Genomic DNA, 19,586 nt, shown 5'->3' with positions numbered 1-19,586 from the left:
AAAAAAAGAATTAAGATTTTTTAATGACCAATAAGATAACCCATTAGCTAATTTGATTTTTTAAGAGGGAGAAAAACCAGATTACCAAGATGAAAAATGAGCAAGGGAAACTTATATGATAAAAGAAATAAATAACAGAAACTACTGTGCTCAATTATATGTGAAACATCCGTCAAACTTTAAGTGAAATGGATGAATATTTGCAAGAAAAAAATACCCAGATAGAAAATCAAGAATTGAAATAATCCAATTTCAGGAAGAGAAATGAAGCAACCCAAAAATAAACTTCCAGATTAAAGCTTCATGGTCCAGATAGATTTACAAATAAATTCTATCAAATTTTTAAAAAACAAAGAATTCCTGTGCTACATAAACTACAAAAAATAGAGAAAGCAGGGAACTAGCCAGATTCCTTCTATGTCTCTGAGACAAATATGATAACAATACCCAAACCAGGGAGCAGTAGAGCAGAGAAGGAAATATGAATCATTAAAACACTATAGACATGTGAGTTACTATTGTTTTTTGTTTGGCATTGAAGTCACCCTTACTACTCACTCCCTCTCTCTTATCCCTTATATCCAATAATTGATCAATTACTGGAAATTCTATTTCCAGGACATCCATACCCTTCTCCCCAATCACGTGGCCACTACCCTGTTTAGAGCCTCACTATATTTTGCTTGAACTATTATAATAGGCCCTTAAATTTTCTCCTTATACTCAGCTTCTCATCTCTCTAATTCATCCTCTATATAGCTGCCACAATAATCTTCTAACAGCACAACTCTGAACATGTCACTCCCTTGTTTTAGTGACTCTTGATTGCCTCTAGGATAAAATACAAAGTCCTTTGATTAGCATTTGAAATCCTTCACAGTCTGGCTCCGGCCCACCTTTCCAGATTTATTTCATATTAGACATTCATGTACTTCATGTTCCAGCCAAACTGTTGTGCTTGCTGTTCCCCATACTTGGCATTCTGTCTCCTGCCTCAGTGATTTTGTACAAGCTGTCCCCAATGACTGGAATGCACTCAATCCTCATCTTTGCCTCCTAGAATCCTTAGCTTCCTTCAAATTTTAACCCAGGGACCATCTCTTATAGAAAACTTTTCCTTCTTGAAGTCAAGGACTGTTTCTTTTTTGTTTTTAAATCCCATTTTTTCATTTTGTCTCCCTATCTCCACTGCCTAGCATAGTGCCTTATGTATAGTTGGTAATAGTAAATAGTATCTTAATGAATGAAAGAACATCATTATGGTCTGGTCTTTGATCAAGGCTCAGCTCAAATGCTACCTCCTCTGTCAAACATTTTCTGATTTCCTCCAATCATAATAACTCCCTCCTTTGAATCTCTAGTTTACTTTCCTTCTACTAGAGATATACACGTGGTACCTTATTTCTCACCACCTGGTCCATAAGGTCTCTGCTGGCAGGCATTGTGTTTTATTCTTCTTCCCCATCAGCCGCTGCATATAGTCAGCATTTAGCAGATGTCAAAATGAATTGATTGTAGGTAAATGAACCTCATAAAAACCCTAGATGACACGACCAAGAGTTGACAGAGTCACCTTCTCTCCCCCCCACCCCTTACCCACACTTCCCTATCTGACTCACTGCTCAGCTGGATGAGAAGTGATGGGAACTTGGACAATGAACTCAATTCACTCTACTGTGGGAATTTTCAATTATGTGAACTTCTCAAAGCCTACTCTATATAGAGAAGGGGAGGTTAGAGTATGGGAGCAGGGAACTCAGCTTGAAATGTCTGGGTACAGTGTGTCAGAAGCTCCATTGTGTAAAGGGTAGAAACAAGGGCAGGGATATGGACTATCCCTGTGATTTCAAAGATGAAGAGAACTCCTAGGTGAGGAAACTCCCTCCACCAGGGCAGGTGAGGACCTTCTCTGTAATGTATAGTTTTAGAGATTATCTAGAACATTGAGAGGTTAAGGAACTTGCCCAAAGTCACATAGTAGAGTATCAAGGTAGGACTTGAGCTCAGGTTTTTTTGACTCTAAGGCCAACTCTATGCTGCCACCTAAAAACCATCACCTTTTAATTCAAAAAATGCCCAAGTTGATATAATACAAAATGAAGCTTGCAAATTAAAGCAAATCCTAAAACCTTTTAGATGCAAATAAACTTGTGGTAGCCCTAATTCATATATTAGTATGGGACCTTCAAGGGGAAAACAAAAAGAATAAACAACAATGGGTAATGAGAGGAATGCTAGCTTAGGGGCGGAAGAGCAAGGGTTGGATTCTGGTTCTTGGACTATAATGACCACAAATGAATCACTTCCTATCTCAGAGCCCCTTTTTTTTCCCTCGTGGATACAATGATAATAATCCTTGAGCTCTTGACCTGAGAAAGCACTGCATAAACCTTCACATTCTAAAGAAATGAGACCAGAGTTCTCATTGGATATCTGAATAAACACCAGCCAAGCACGCGTGGGATATAGCGGAAAGAAAACTTGGGACAAGTCAACTGCCTTCATCCAGCAAATGGAGATCATAGCATTTGCCTTCTCTAACAGAGGATATTTAGGAATGGTAAAACTACTAAACATCCAGTCAACTCCATTTGGTTCACTTAAGATATAGATGCTAAACATTCATGGGACCTTCAGTTCCCTGGAGAAAGAAGACCCTGATACTGCCCTCCAGGAGTTTACAATATAGCCTGGGAAACATAACATGCAGACGGAAGAACAAGTGGAGGAAAATCCTTGAGGGGACTATGGAGTACAGGGAAGACTTCTAGGAGAAAGTGAAGAACTAGGTCTTTGGATCTTAAAGGAGAAAACACCTCCTTGGCACTTCTCTAAGGCACTTATCTTGTACCATTGTGCTATAGTGCACAGGCATAGGGCCTAGAGTCTGAAAGACCCGAGTTCAAATCAGACACAGATACTTACTAGTTGTGGGATCCTGGGCAAGTCTCTTCACCTCTGTGTGAGACCTAGCTAAGTGATTTTTTCACTTTTACACAGATAGTAAACATCAGAATCCAGAGCCTGCACTCTTTTAGTTTTAGCCCACTGCCCCATCTTCTGATCTTCTGCCATTGAAGAGCAGAGCTGTCTCCTGCCGTCTCTATTGTTCCATTGCCATAGAACCTGCCAGACAGAACTCTCTGAGATACCAACCTCCTGACATCTAACCCCCTACGACCATTGAAGGCATTTACCTCAGGCACAGTCAGTGCTGCTTAAGGTTTCTCCAGTTTATTTCTTTTCCACTCCAAGTTCTGTATCTCTTCCAGTCCAAGGGATAGTGCCCTGCACACAGCAAACACTTGGTAAATGTTTAGTGAATTGAGTGGTGATTTAGAGAAAAGAGAAGGCAGAGTGTTCCACGTGTGAAGATAGAATTGAGCAAGATGTTATAGGAGGGGCTAGAGTTTTGAACACTCTCAGGAAAACTCTTCTACACTAATTCTTCATGGGATTTCAAGCAAGTCTCTCTCCTCCTCTAGGCCTTTGTAAAATGAAGGGGGTGGACCAGATGGACTCGGAGGTTCCATCCAGTTCTGACATTCTGTGACAAGATGACTAATCTATTAGCAAGAGACATGGTTGGATCAAATATACACAAACTAGATTCTTGAAGTCCTAGGCTCACTTAAGCCTCATAAGCCTGCTTCAACCTGAGGTAATACAGGCTGGAGAGAAGAGAAGCCCACACCCGGACACTTGGAGCAAGTCACGGAATCTGGTTTGGAAAACATTGAGCCCCTGTTTTTATGGTAAAGGTTCATTTAGCTGCCCCCAGAAAGGGGGATTGTCTTGCAGTTTTAGACTGGAACATGTGAGGGAGTGGGGAAAGGGGATAATTATTTATATAGCTTCTACCATGTGCCAGGCACTGTACATATATTATCTCATTCGATTTCAAAATAGCCTTATGGGATAGATACTGTTATTATACATATTTTATAGTTAAAAAAAAACTGAAGCAAGCAGAAGTTAAGTGACTTGCCCAGAGTCATAGACCCAATAAGTGTGAGACTAGATTCAAAGTCAGGTTTTCCTGACTCCAGGCCCAGTGCTTTATCCACTGCAGTGCCACCTTGTGGCCTCTCATTCTTACAGTGACCAGATGTGATCCTGGACTCAGTTCATAAGGGCCGAAGGGCTCAGGGCATGGAACTCACCAAGGAAAAGACAGATGAAACAGACAAGGGCTAATAATAGTTGTAAGAAGAACAGGGCTCTGAAGGTCCTTGCTCAGCATTTGGATGAACACTTAGATTCCTTGGGGGTTAGTTTTCTTATCTGTTAAATAAGAGGACTAGACTAAATAGACCTTAAAATCTCTTCCAGCTATAACATTTTCTTTTCTATGTTCTGGGGTTCATTCTAGTTCTAATGCTTTTGATTCTGAGAGAATCTTTAAATCAGAGAAAAATACAGTCCTGTATTTCTGATGGCAGTGGATGAACAAAAGTCAGGAAGTGCTAAGAATCACAGACTTTAGACCATCAATGTTTACTTTTACCATATATATTCAAATTGTGATATCTTTGTTTAATGACTAACCAGTAGATATACTATTAGAAAGCAACCATATTGATATTGACATATATGTTAATATGTTATATATCATGTGTGTCATGTTATATATGTGTACATATTAACATATATGTATACAATATATTGATACTGACATACAATCAGCAAAAGCAAAAGACAAAAAGTAAACTGTTGGTATAACTGAACTGATTCAACCATTTTGGAGAGCAATCTGGAATTATACTCAGAGTTATAAAACTGTGGATACCCTTTTACTGAGTAGTACCACTATTAGGTCTGTTTCCTAAGATGATTAGGGGAAAAAATGAAAAAACCTGAGAATACTTACGTGAAATAATGAAGAGTGAAATGAGAACAACCAAGAGATTGTTGGACAGTAACAGTAATATTGTTTAAAGAATAACTGTGAATGACAAAGTTATTCTGTGTATTATAAATACTCAGATCAGCTACAAAGTACCTATGAGGAAAGGTGCTCTCTTCCTCCAGAGAAAGAACTGATAAATAGACATGCATAGTAGGATTTTATGTATATATGTGCATATATATATATATACTTACATATATGTGTGTATGTATTAAATGGTGGCCTTCTCTAGTATTGGATGGGAAGGGCGGGAGAAAGACAGTTTGAAACTTAAAATGTAACAAAAAAGAAATAAAATTCAGCTAAAAAAAGCAGAAGAAAAATGGAAGAGAATGGCATATGGATTCTTCTTACCTAATCAAACAAGGGAGATGGTTTCATTGCAAGTGCAACGGCAACAAAAATATGATCTCATGGAGACACTTGGTCATCTTGCAATGCAGTGCTCATAAGGAGTACAAGCATAAAAGCCAATATTAAAGATTATTTATACTTATGTACCAATATCTGCTGTGAAGGTTGAAGAAGCAAAGAAATTCTACAAAAACCTTGACAAGATAATCCAAGGCTTGTCAATATATACTTTCATTCCTAATGGCTTCAATACAAAATTATAAATAAAGGGGATGTCAGAAAATCTTGAAAGATATAGCCAAGCTTTGAAAAATAAAACAGACCAAAGCCCTCCTACCTCTATATCACGAATACTTTTTCCAGAAAAGAGTCAGATGATATGGAACATGGCAAGCTCCAAGCACTATCAAAAAATATGAAATTAGCTATAATTTAATAGGCAGGATCTCTAAGTCCCTTCCAGCTTTAGAACAATAATTCTGTAATGGCTCCTATGATGCCATTTATCATGTGTGTGCATTCAGACTATCAACTTATTAGAACAAAAGTCAAAATCAATAACAGATGAAAAGAAAGAATAAAAAGAAGACACTGCAAGTAATTTCAACATTTTCAACCTGAATTAGCTAATCAAGCCATTGAAACTGAAAAATGGAAAAAGTCAAAAATGTCAATATTAATTTTTGACATTTCCTGCAAAAGTTTAATGGAAGTAAATCAGTTGCCATCATGAGAAAGCCAAAACTGCCTAAAAACTGCCTTTGCCAGCAAATACCCTTGCCAAATAGAGAGTCAAGGACAATGCTTGTGTAGAATAAGGACTTGTTTGTAAAATAACACAGAAAAGCAAGGCAGACTATGAACAGTATTGCCTCAAAGAACAGGGAAAAGCAGTGGAAATGAATACAAATTAATGAAAAGCTTGGCATAAGAACCTAAGTCATATATCATCCCAAGACAATTTATAGATTGACAACAAATATACAGAAAATGGGCCAAATCTGTTAACATTATTGTAATGATCAATTCTTATCATCAGTGACAGAGGACCTTAATACCTCAGTTCCTAACTTGATGTATGAAGAAAAAGCAATTACATTTAGGAAGATAAAATAGGAAAAGGGTGGCTTAGATGCGACCCATTTACACTGAGGAAATCTATTCTGGAAGCAACAAAATCTTGATAGCATTGTGAGATTGTTTTATAAGAGATCTGACAGAGGAAGGACACTAAAAAATTATAACAAGTCATGGATGATATTTGTACCTCAAAAAGTCAATCAGGTGAGCATCAATAATTCCTGACAAATGGGCCTACTTTTTCTTCTTTATAAAATTTGTATGAGAACGATCTATGTATTGAGTGTATCCTTGAGGAAAATATGAGAAGGGAAAAGCCAGGCTTCACAAATGATATAGCAGCAGGATATATATCATTACAGTCACACAGTTGATCAAAAGGTCCAGATAATATGTGACCTCAGTGTGTCCATTGTTTATTGTTTTTTTTTTAAAGCATTCATCTTGGTCAAGCTAAACATAACCTTAAAGTTTCTCCTCTAATAAAAGACTCGTGCATTTAGTAAGTTAAGACAGAGTTTCTTTTTTATATAATATATTTTTATTTTTTTTAAATACATGCAATTCAAAGATAGTTTTCAACATCTACCCTTGCAAAATCTTGTGTTCCAAATTTTTCTTGGTCCTTCTCCCTCTCTCCTCTCCCCAACTGATGGACATCTGCTCAGTTTTCAGTTTCTTGTCACTTCAAAAAGGGCTGCTATAAACATTTGTGCACATGTGGGTTCTTTTCCCTTTTTTATGATAAGACAAGGTTTCTTGATAAATATAATCAATGAGTATTCTCTTCAGTGATGGTGATTATTAGCATCAAGCAGAGATGTATGGTTGCTAATGTTATTTGCTGCTATTATGGGGAATACCTTGCATTGAGTCCAAGTAGAAGAGGGATTTCCAAGAGAAGATGATATCCTCCATATGCTCTTGTTTGAAGATGATATTGTGATGATTGTATTAAACTGCAGAATCAAAACTACAGATGATTCCATAGATCATATATGAAGATTGGTTCATATTCCAGCTCTGTTAGGAGATATATAGGAGTGACAATGCTAGGCATATTGGAAGGGGGAAGAGAGTATGAATTTTCTTTGGCAGGAGTGTAGAATAGAAGAATAATACAAGGTAAGGCTAGAAAGGTAAGGTGGTACTCCAAGGGGGCAGGGTTCAGTGCCAGACAGAAGTGTTTGAACTTTACTTTGTGAATAATAAGAAGCTTCTAGATATGTCAGAGGCAGGTTGAAAGGGACAATAGATCAGCCAGACCAGAGGTTGTGTGGAGAGACAGGGAACTAGGAGCAAGACAAAGTTCAGATATTAGAGGGATGGATTAGATTGTAAGAGCTCAAGAAAGTACAAGGACTCCAAACAGTAGGACAGCACTCTAACAACAAGGAAAGCCTCCAGCAGTAGGAGTCAGGAAGACCCAATGTTCAAATTCTATCTCAGATACTTAATAGCCTACCTTGTATGAAGTGATTTCTCGTATCCTGTTTGAAACAGGCATAATACCTCATTTATTGCATAAGGTGAATAATGACAGAGTTTTGCAAACCTCAAGATACTATATAAGTGAGTGTGATTTTTGTGGCTGTTATCACTGTTACCTCATTCTTTTCGTTGAAGTTCAGAGAGAATCATCCCTACCACCAGTCAATGTTTTGCTATTATTTTTTTATTTATAATGTCATTCTAACTATCGCATAGTGGGGTAAACTGACTGTTTTTTGTTAGTAAATAAGAGTAATGGGATGTAAATTCATCCTCCATAGCCTCATTTAAAATACCTTTGGGACAGCTCCAGTAGCAGACAGGACAACTGGAATGACTTGGACCTCAACCTGTTCTTACATGGTTTTAGTTCCTTTCATTAGGCCTCTATGTTTTGAAAACTTTCCATTCTGTATAGTTTTATTATATCTAGTGTTCAGTACAGTACAGATGTGTATTCAGTATTCAGATGGAGAAAGCTGTTAAAAACATTGATCTTTTATATTATTGTTAAATGTTACATCCAGGTAATTATGGGCAGCAATGACATATGTAATGTTTATCTGGTTCTGGTGCATTTAATGAACTCTCAAGGATATTTGAGGTTTGAAATTCTAGTACAGGGAACTGTCACCAGTTTATAGAGGACAGTGATCTTCTAATGAACAAATCTGTCCACCTAATTTTGTCCATCTACGTCTCCAGTAGACACTAAATTTTTGGAGCCTGCTGGGATGTCTTCCAGTTTCTACCAATTTGTTTCATAATCTACATCAAACAGTAAGTCTGGTCGTCTTAAAAATATTCTTTTTGTAATTTCTGGTATGTGATCTTGAATAGCTATCATAAACCTTTGCATTTTAAAAACAAATCTATATGACATCCATTTGTTTGATGCTTTCTTGTCTATTTTGTTGGTTGAGTTCATGTGGTTGTTGACCATAAAGTGCCTTTTGATTGTACTCTGTAATCTTAGCTATTTCATAGACTTCATTTGGAAATAAACTACTTTGAATTACAGTTAACAAATCCAGGGTGTGTGTGTATCTCTTGTCAGCCTTTGCTACTGATTTATGAAATGAGGTATCAGAAGTACTTTGGTATGAAGTTTACAGAATATAAATTTTTAACCTTTTTATTATGTGCTCTGAGAACATCTATCATTCTTTTTCCTCTTTTCTGACCAGGTAATATTAATTATTCCATAGCTACATTGTGACAGTGAGCTCTGTGTTTCATAAACACTGTATATTAATATTTTGTTTGGATACTTTCTATATACATTGTCATCCATTTTACCATACCCAAAGTACATGTAAGATTGGCATTGTGTTGATTGCTTTGAATGTGTTCTTCCTAATTACACCTTGACTGTAGGATGCCTATAAGTCTCTTATCATATATGGTCTCAACTTCTTTTGATAGCTATAATATATTCGATCTCTTGATTAAAGAAGACCAAGGTATTTCTGAGTATTACCTTCATCCATTGTCTTGAAATGACCTCTGTATTTAAGCTCAAAGCTTTTAGTGTTTATTATTCCTTGGCTCACAAAAAGAATTTTACACTTATTAAATCCAAATGATGTTTTGTTATCCTTGGAGAAAGTTTCCATGAGAAGTAGTTATTTAATGTGCTTTAAAGTGAAGCCATATAACTTGATATCATTCATGTATATCAAGTTATTAATATGATGTCTTGATGTGAATTGCTCTTTGATTTGAAAGCCATACTCAGTTCCACGTAGGAATGATGATACCAGATTTAAGGTTAGGGAAGAATTGTAGTGGGATTAAACAACCTCCCTAGGAGATGCCATGTTTTGAATCAATGGTTCTTAACATTATTGTGTCAGTAGCATGTTTTAAATAGAAACCAGTCTTCTTTGTGTACATGAAATAATTTTGTGTTCTTGTATCGATTTTACATACTTATAGTTCATGGCTAATGCATGAATATGGAACTGAGTTAAAGGATGCAAGATAATAAAGGCATTGTAAATGTTATGGCACTTTTAGGTGGCTTGTTCAATAATCACCTAGTCAATAATGAGTTTCTTATTGAATCCATGGGATTTATTAGTATACCTTTTGGGGATTCTTAGTTAAAATATTATTTTATTATAAGTGTTTATGTATATTTTTGAGTAATAGGACCTGTAGATGTTTTACATAAAGTATCTAAATGTAATTGGCCTATACTTGGAGGAATCACTAATGTTCTCAGTTTTTGCTAATATATATGTGACGCCTTCTATTAAGAAAAATATACTTAAGTATAACTGTTAACATAACTGTTCTGGTGCATAAGCTTTTTTTTTTTTTGATCCAATGTGTGATTTGATTTCAGTGGACTTCTTTTGATCATATAGATAATCTGCAATTTTCCACTTTTATCTTCTTTGAGGACTGTCTTTAACTCTTTCTCCTCTTATTCCTTTGCTTCTCAAGCCTCAAACTATTTTATGATAGTTTGTCATTGATATTGAATTGTTTATTTTACTTTTTGTATCACCCTGACCTTTGGATTTTGCTTTTAATTACTGATTAAGAGTAGCAGTAATTTGGGATATACTTTTCCTTTCCCTGTTCCATTCTATGTGTTTCTTTTCTCATTGGCTTTAATTGGGTAATATGGTGTTGTTTTGTATTGCACATATAGTCTAGATGTGATATAATCTAATCTTCTAACGTCTTTCCTCAGGTCTTCAGTAGTATTCTCAAGTTGCTTCTGCCATTTATTTACTTCTATATTTGAGAGCATTCCCAAAGAGTACCACCTTTTTCTCTGATGGTTCTTGCTGTGGCAGTAGTTGCAACATATATTGTTGTGTTTTAAGTTTTTAAATTCTCTGTAACATAATCTGAAAGAATGTATTTGTTCATGTTGGTTATAGAAGATATCAGTTTTTAAAAGTGAATGTATACTATTAAATGTAGAAGGAGATTTGTGAAATTCCAATCTAAGTATGACCATCTCCTTTTAAAAATCATTTGAGACTTCAGCATTCTTTTTGCCATCTGTTTTGTTGTTAGATAGCACTTCTTGGGTTTGTAGGAAGTATAGATTGTCGGTGTCTTCAGGGTCTTCAGATTTTTCTTCTTTAAATTTAAATAATTCTTCAGTTTCTACTCTTAGTTCCCCTAGTATGGGTTTGGGAATGAAATATTTCTTATAATATGTTATTGTGTAATTTGGAATTTATTGACAATGCAGTCAGTATGTAGCCATTGCTTATGACTATTCTGATCTGTTCCCACTTCTGTTATGACTTAGTCCTGGTGTGTAATAACAGCATTCCTATCTTCAGGCCTTTTCCTGCACACTTGGGGTGTGCCTGCTATTGTGGTCAGCGCCATCTGCACCAAAGTACTTCTAGTAGGTGGGGCACTGGAATTTCTGGTCTGTTCCAATATTACTTTGCTTTTTTGTGGGCACCAGAACACAAAGGAGTGCAGCTTATTCCTCTGTCCTTACTCCTTACTTCCTACAACCTGAAGGTGCTCCAACTATTCTTTTAGATTCAGAGGTTCCGTGGCATCATATTTATCAGAATACCAACCCAATAAATGATATCTTCAGGGCCCCAAACTATTTCGAGCTCCTGCTGGACTTCCCCAGTTATAGTTGTCCTAATACACACTGAGGCTCTACTGTGCATCTTGGAGTGTATGTCCTTACTTGCTCTTGTCCCCACTTTATAAAATGGATGATGGGTTGGGCCTTGAGGAGAATGTATACTTGCCAAGGTGTACCTCCTCTAGCCCTTTTTCTTCTATCTTTCTTCCTGGCTCTTACCTATCCCTGGGGGACTTAGGAATAGGGAGTAATGAAGGTTAAAGCTAAGTGGGACCCTGAAGCAAACTCTTCCCCTTGGGTTCCATTCTAATCACTCCCTCTTGTAAAGACAACTGAAGTTTGAGGATGGCCCAGGTTCTCCATCACCTCCTTGAGATACCACAGAGCATCAAGTCTTATCTCCTAGAACTTTCCCTGTGAATCTTCTCCCTGAGGCTCTTTCTTATTCTACCCCTGCTCTTGCTCTAAGGTTCCAGAACTGCTTGTTGGGAGTCCTAGTGCTATCTGCACTCCCTTCCACTGATTAAAGGAATCTACCTGTCAAAAGATGGGAGTCAGGCACCCAGGTTTGCCATGGGAACATGATGACTTTGAACAAGTCATTTCTCCTCTCTGGGCCTCAATTTCTTTATCTGTTCAATGAAGGAGTGAACCAAGTTGATCTTCCAGATTAAAACCATGTGATCGAGCCTAGGAATATACTCAGCCTAGCCTTAGTCACACTGTTGGCCTTAGAACATTTCCAGATAGCCCATCCAAAGCAAAAGATCCAGGGATTAGCTCCTAGGGCTGGACAGGAATGTCAGCAGATGAATTGGATAATTGGAAAAAGACAAAGCAGCCTTTGGAGTCAGGAGTGGATATAACTTTCCATGCCAACTGGGTGGATGCCCCCTCATGGACCAGAGATCCCTGAAGGTGCTCAGGAACTTTAAATTTTAAGTGTCTCCATGACTCCCAAAAATTTATCATTTGGAGACGCCCAAGGAAACTGCTGGTTGATTGTGCCAGAGGGTGAGGGCTGAGGCATGCTACCCTACCCCCCGGACTAAGACATGATGGTCTCACAATGCAAAAGGAGGCATTTATTTTTGCACATGGACGGTACAGGAATTTATTTTGCCTAACTATGCATATTTGTTATAATCAATGTGTTTTTCCTTATTTTTCCAACGGGAGAGTGATGTGGGAGGGAAAGAAAATAAATTTTTAAATAGCTTTTTTATTTTTCCAAATATATGCAAAGCTAGTTTTCAACATTCACCTTTGCAGAACTTTGTGTTCCAAATTTTTCTTCCTCCCTCCCTCCCCTCATCCTTTCCCATAGACAGCAAACAAACCAATAAAAGTTAAACACGTGCAGTTCTTTTAAACATATTTCCATATTCCTCACTCTGAACAAGAAAAATCAGATCAAAGGAAAAAAGAAAAAATACCACAAGAAAAGAACCAGACAAACCACCACCACCACAACAAGGTGCAAACTCTATGCTGTGATCCATATTTAGTCCCCATGGAGAGATGGCTGTCTGTATTGCAAGTCTATTGGAATTGCTTTGGATCACCTCTTTGTTGAACAGAGCCAGATCCATCACAGCTGATCGTCATATAATCTTGCTGTTGTTGTGTACATTGATTCTACTCACTTCACTTCGCTTCACTTCATGCAAGTCTTTCCAGGCTTGAGAAAAAAATTTTTTTTGAAAAATGAAAATTAAATAATTTTTTAAAGAGAGACTGTGGGTCTACTGGAATCATTCAGGCCAGAAACAGGGCTTGGTGACTGGTTATGGGGTGAAAGGACTCGTGATGCTGGATTTGGAGACAGAGAAGCTGGGTTCAAATTCCAGCTGTGTGCCTTTGTGCCAGTCACTTCCTCTCATCAGGCCTCATTTTCCTTATCTGTAAAATGAGGACTAGGTGGCCTCTGAGGTCCCTGGTCTAGCTCCTATACACTAACATTTATCAAGTACTTGCACATTTGCATGTGTGAGATCTCATTTTACATTAGCAATGGTGAACACCAGTCACATCCCCTTGTGGTGACACCCTGTCACCCCCTTGGCAGTTTGGGACACGGGTGTTTGTTGCAGCCTTGAAAGATCTGAATGGACTCTGTTCTGAGATTAGACTTGGATGGTGCAGGATTTGGAAGGCTATGCTTCTTGGAGACCCATTAAGAAATGGATTCTATGGGTGGTCCACTAGGAAACCATCCCATATAGTCCAATGAAGCTGTCCTTAGGGTCCAGAATCATCTAGCTGGAAGAAGGGGCAGTAGATGGCATATAGTCTAACCCTTTATTTGACAGTGGAGGAAACTGAGGTCCAGAGAAGTTCAGAGACACACTGTGATCACAGAGTGGCAGAACCAGGTGAATGAAGGATTTCTGACTCCAAATCCAGAACAGTTTCCATGGCCTCCCCCACAACTTCCTGAAATCCACCTATGGCTTCTCCTTCTTGTCCAGGTCCTTCAACAAATGCTCCATTTTGTAGAAATATATTCTCAATTTTGGCCATTCTTTGGCATTCTTGCCAGTTGATCCCCAGAAGCCTCCATGTCAGTCTGCTCCAGTGCAGCCACTTTTCCTTACCTCTATCTTCCCCAAGTTGGGCACAAAGAAGTAAATGTGGGGAACTAAGTGAGGGCCAAGGTGAGCTTCCCAGAGGGTTGTCTGAGGAGGAAGCATTAAAAGAAGGCTCCATGGAAGAGGCAGGAGAACAGCTTCTACTTACTTTTGGTGATTTCCTCATGGTAGAGGGTGTTCCCTGTGCTGAGGGCTGAGCAGCTCTCCCACAACTCAGTGTCTCACAGAGTGGCCAGAGACAGGGCTGGACCCCAGGGCGGCCAGGCCCCCCTGAGGTGGCTGTTTATGAGACCTTTCCCCTGAGAAACTGGAGTGCATACTTTGTTATCTGATTTCTAGATAAAGAGAGGAAGGCTCATGGAGGTTAAGTGAGTCACACGGTCTGACCCACCTTGGTAGTATCAGAGGTGAGTGTCAAACCTAGGTCTCCCCAAGTCCAAGTGAGCACTCTGTGCCCTGTCTCCCTTTCAGGTGAGCCAGCCAGGGCTTCGAAGAGCCACTGGGAGGTCAAAGGGCTTTGAGAGGGCAATTGCAAAATGGCTCCTGAGTGCCTGGATTATGCTGTCATGGAAATGCTTTCTGGATTATGGTGCTGCCTTGGCACTGGAAGAATCCAGGAAGTGACCAGGAGCATCTCAGATCCAGAAAGTTGTCAGCAAATTGGAGCAAGGTCAGGAAAGAGCCGCTGGAAGATGAATGGAATTGGAAGGCAGGATGGATGCGGGTGGCTTAGAGATTTTAGCAGGGGCAGGGGCTGGGGGGGGGGCAGGCAGGCTGAAGCCTTGGGAGCCATCCCAGAGATCCAAAAGGAGGATACATTATTTAGTCCTCTATGAGGAAGGAGGAGGAGATTAGGGGGATAAAATAGAGGAGGGCGGAAAACTCTGCTGACTGAGTAAAGGCATCTTGCCTGGCAGAGCTCCCAGATGACAGCATCATTTCCCATGGGAGTGGAGGAAATAGAAGCTTTGGGACCAACGCTCTTGCTGAGCAGATGAAGGCCAGGTCTGGGTGGGGATGGGAAGAGGCCTGAAGTGGCCTGGCCTATAGGAGCTGCTGTACCTGGCTGATGATGAGGGGCTGCTGTGTGTGTTCATGAAGGGACTACTGTGCATAGCTGACAAACCTAACTTCATTTCTCCCAATGCTTTGTTTGGAGGATTTTGACATCATAGGATTATTCTCAGGGTTGGGGGTGTTCACGTGTAGACTCGCGTTTCCTAGAGTTTTCATTTGGCTCGTTTTCATGCCCTGCAATATGTTACCTCCAAAGCCCAGCAAGAAGAATGGTATCTCCATCCCTCCCCATCCCAATCGCTAGTGGCAGCAGTAGCACTACTTGCCTTTTTCCCACTCCTTTAAGGCTCACAAATTACTGTCCCTTGAATGTAAGCTCCTTATGGATGGGGACTGTTTCAAGCTTGTCCTTGTATCCCAGGCACTTAGCACTGTTCTTGGCCCAGAGTAGGCATTTAATAAATGCTTCTGGATTGATTGAGGTGAGATCATGTATCGACTAGTATACCCATTCTGCAGTTGAGGAAATCAAATCACAGAGAGGTAGACTTGCCCACAAGTCATGCAACTAGTTAATGTTATAAGTGGACCTGGAATTATAATGTTAACGATGACCCTCCAAGGTTTACAAAATGCTTGACTTGCATTATAGAACATCATCATGATAGAGCAAAAAGACCTAACTTTGGAGCTAGAAGACTTGCCTTCCTATTCTGGCTCTGCTATTGACTTCTGGAGCCTCAGCTTCCTCAACTCTACTCAGTGATGGACTCCAACCTGATTCTGTGTATGGCCCCTTTCAACTCAAAATCCAATGAGCCTCTAGCTCCAAATCTTATTCAAAGGTTTCCAAAGCCCTTTGCTCACCACCCACTTGTACTACTTACCTCCCTAGGCCAGAGTTGACCCTGCTCCATCCCCATAGGGCTGCCCTTCGCTAAGCCAACCAAAAGCTAAGGACTTTTGGAACCTGCTCCCCAAGTCCAAGCAAGAAGCTGAGGTCCTCAGAGAGGTGAGCCACTGAGAAAGCATGTAGCAGCGACTCTAAAGCCCAGTCTTCGTTCTATATGGGGCAGCTCTCTGAGGAGGACAGTCCCAGATGCTTCAGCTCCAAAAGGCCCAGGAAGCAAAGAAATGAGTGAGCAATAGTCAACTCACCAAGGACATGGCAGAGAACTCCATTGGGCTCTTGCCTTTGCCCACAGCACACTATTTTGTATCATCTTTATTTGTGGATGTGCCATAACCCCCGTGGTGAATTTTAAACTCTTTGAAGGCAGAGGACCGACTTCCATTTTTCAGTTAGTACGAGAAGAAACCCAGCTCTGTGATGGTGATTACTTGATATAGCAAGAAGGCAAGTTTAACTGGCCATGAACTAGCCCAAGGACAAAATTATCAAACACTCCAGGCCCCACTAGCGGCCCAGCAGCATCCTTCTTCACTATCATCCACCCTTCACTTGTGTTTTTTCTCCAAAAACTCCCCCCAGTCTTCCCAGGGGACATCTGTGCAATAGAAACCTGTTGGGGGAGGGCAAAAATGGACCTCTTCTTAGCACTGGGCAGTGGATGGGGGAAGGTGCTTTATAATGTGAAGGGAGAAATTGTCTTGGTCTTATCAACTTCTGTCCCACCATAAAAGTCAAGTAGAGGAAGAAGTCAGTGCATAAGCTGAAATCCCAGAGGATCAAGATGAGGCTTGTTCTGTTGACTACAGAAGGCCCAGGAGCAGACTTATGCATTGAATTCTAAGTATTGTAGCCGGCCTGTCCATCGGCCTTCTCTACCCGGGGAAGTACAATTCCCTGATCTCCTGGACTGAAAGTTACAGGATAATGGAACATTGAAACTAGATGAGACCTCAGCGGTCCATTTGGGCCAACCCCTCCATACCTGAGAAAGAATCTCCAATATAACATCCCGACAAGTGAAAATCCAGTCTTGGCTAGAGATCTCCACTACACACCCAGCTCATTCAATTTTGGGTTAACTCTGCTGCTTAGGAAGCGGTTGCCCCCTCACATCCAGTAGCAATTTGAGTTTTTCAGCCTCTGCCCAGGGCTCCTTGTTCTCTTCTGGGTTGAGCAGAAAAGTCTGATCTTCCACATGATGGTTCTTCAAATACCTAAAGACACCTGTCATGGTATTCCCCACCTCCTCACCTCCAACCACAGGCTTCTCTTCTCTAAACCAATCAGATCTAGTTCCTTTAACTAATCTTCATATGACAGAGTGAAATTGTATACTGTCCACCAGGTGCCTTCCCCTGTGGAGTGACCTGCAGCGAGGCAGAGAACTCCATTGGGCTCTTGCCTTTGCCCACAGCACACTATTTTGTATCATCTTTATTTGTGGATGTGCCATAACCCCCGTGGTGAATTTTAAACTCTTTGAAGGCAGAGGACCGACTTCCATTTTTCAGTTAGTACGAGAAGAAACCCAGCTCTGTGATGGTGATTACTTGATATAGCAAGAAGGCAAGTTTAACTGGCCATGAACTAGCCCAAGGACAAAATTATCAAACACTCCAGGCCCCACTAGCGGCCCAGCAGCATCCGTCTTCACTATCATCCACCCTTCACTTGTGTTTTTTCTCCTACATGGTAGGCAGAGTGTGAGACTTGCCTTGGTGCCACAGAGACCTGGCTTCAAGTCCTGTCTCAGATGATTGTGAGACCTTGGACAAATCATTCACTTCTTCAGTATTCTTCTCAACTCTCTAAGATTTCAAGTTTAGAGAAGATGCCGATCTGCCCTGGAAGAGGGAGTTCCCTAACCTGGGAATTCTCTCTATCAGTGAAATGACAGATCTGGTCCCTCTTATATGTATATGACAGGCACCTACTACATGTTTGTTGACATGTCCTCTCCCCATGTATATGACAGGCATTCAATACATGTTTGCTGATGTGCTTGTGTATGTATGGTTGAATCAAGAATGTCCAGACCAATGTCTTGGTGAATGTTATATCATGGGCTGGGCAATGTGTGTGATCCTCTTAATTCCTATCTCATAGCCTGAAGTGTATTGAGTAAGTGAAGGTAACCCAGAGCAGGCGTCATGGCAAAGGCCTCCTTGTTCTTTCCTATTTTTGACTAAGAGTCAGAACACAAGGAGGAGTCTTTCCTGCCTTAAGTCTGTGGCACAGTTCAGATCTGTGTGCTGACCATCAGGGAACATTCATCGAGAACAATTGGGAAACTCCTGTGTCAGAAATCCAAATTTCATTGCTGAGGCTGAGCCAGAGCCGGTCTGGTATAGCGACAAGAGCCCTGTATTTGGAATCACAGGTCCTGAGTTCAAATTCTACCTTTGCCACTTATTAGCTAGCACATCACTTCTCTCTGGACCTTCATTTCCCCACCTGTAAAATCAGAGATTTGGATTTGATGCTCTCCAAGGTTCCTTCCAACCCTGATTTCTGTGATGCTGTGATGGGTTTCCATTGTGTTGTAGTAAGACAGTCATTGAGACTTAGAATCATTAGACCTGGCCTCAAGTCCTGTCATGTGAGCCGAGTGACTTTGGACAAGTCAGTTCATCTCTCTAAGACTCAGGTTCCTTGTCTGTAAAATGGGGACATTATAATACACATATTGCCTATCTTATAAAGCTGCTTGGGGAGATGGGTTTGGAAATACTAAAACGCTAGAGAAATGTTAACTATTTTTATTGTTATCTGATACCCAGACATTTGGTTGAAAGGTGAGAAAGTCAGTCAAGCAGGGCTGTTGTTTGGTCCGTGACCCACCAAATGACCAGTTGGGCTGATTGCTTTCACTGAGCTAACAGCCTATGTTTGGCGTCGTGGAGATCCATCCTCCAGGAGTTCAAAGCCACTTGTCTGACTCCCCTGCCTTCAATCTCTCTGCACCTGTCTGCCCGGCCGATTCTTTGCTGAGCCATGAAAAACAGTTTGCTGTAATTACCTTCTTGGCCAAGAGCAACAAACAGAAGCAGCTATGCCAGATCAGGCCAGACTAATGGGAGCTTTGGCTCCAGGGTGTGGGTGGATTACCTAAGGGGTCAGAAGGGACAAAGCATCTGGACTTGAAGAGATGTACCCCAGCACTGGGGGTGCTGAAATTGCAATGTGGCCTATTGGAAGAAGTGCTAACATGCCGATGGGTGATCGCACCAAGCCAGATGAACAGACAGGAAAATCGACAGACCTAAAGCAATCAGGCTTCCAAAAAAGTCAAGAGAGATGCAGGTAGACCCAAGGAAGAACTTCTGAATGACATGATGAGTGAGGGATAATTCTCCTTTGGAAGGTCTTTAAGAATAAGTTCAACATTTGTCTGCCTGACAAGGTTAAGGTCCAGCTAAATATAAGAAAGGGAGGGTGACTCCTAGAGAATTCACCTAACCTAGGGATTGTGTGATTGGGCAGATGTGGTGAGATGAAGCAATAGGTGCCTCTGGTGGGATTCCATATGAGACATCAATTTCCACTTGGCAAACCAGCCACCAGCTTCTCTAGGAAAGGTCGGCACATTCATGGACTAGATTAGGATAATAAGAAGAGTAAAAATAGCTCACAACTATATGGGGCTTTGCA

Source organism: Sarcophilus harrisii, chromosome X, assembly GCF_902635505.1.
Source record: "Sarcophilus harrisii chromosome X, mSarHar1.11, whole genome shotgun sequence".
In the NCBI taxonomy this organism is placed as follows: Eukaryota; Metazoa; Chordata; class Mammalia; order Dasyuromorphia; family Dasyuridae; genus Sarcophilus; species Sarcophilus harrisii.
This window is presented reverse-complemented; position numbering follows the sequence as displayed.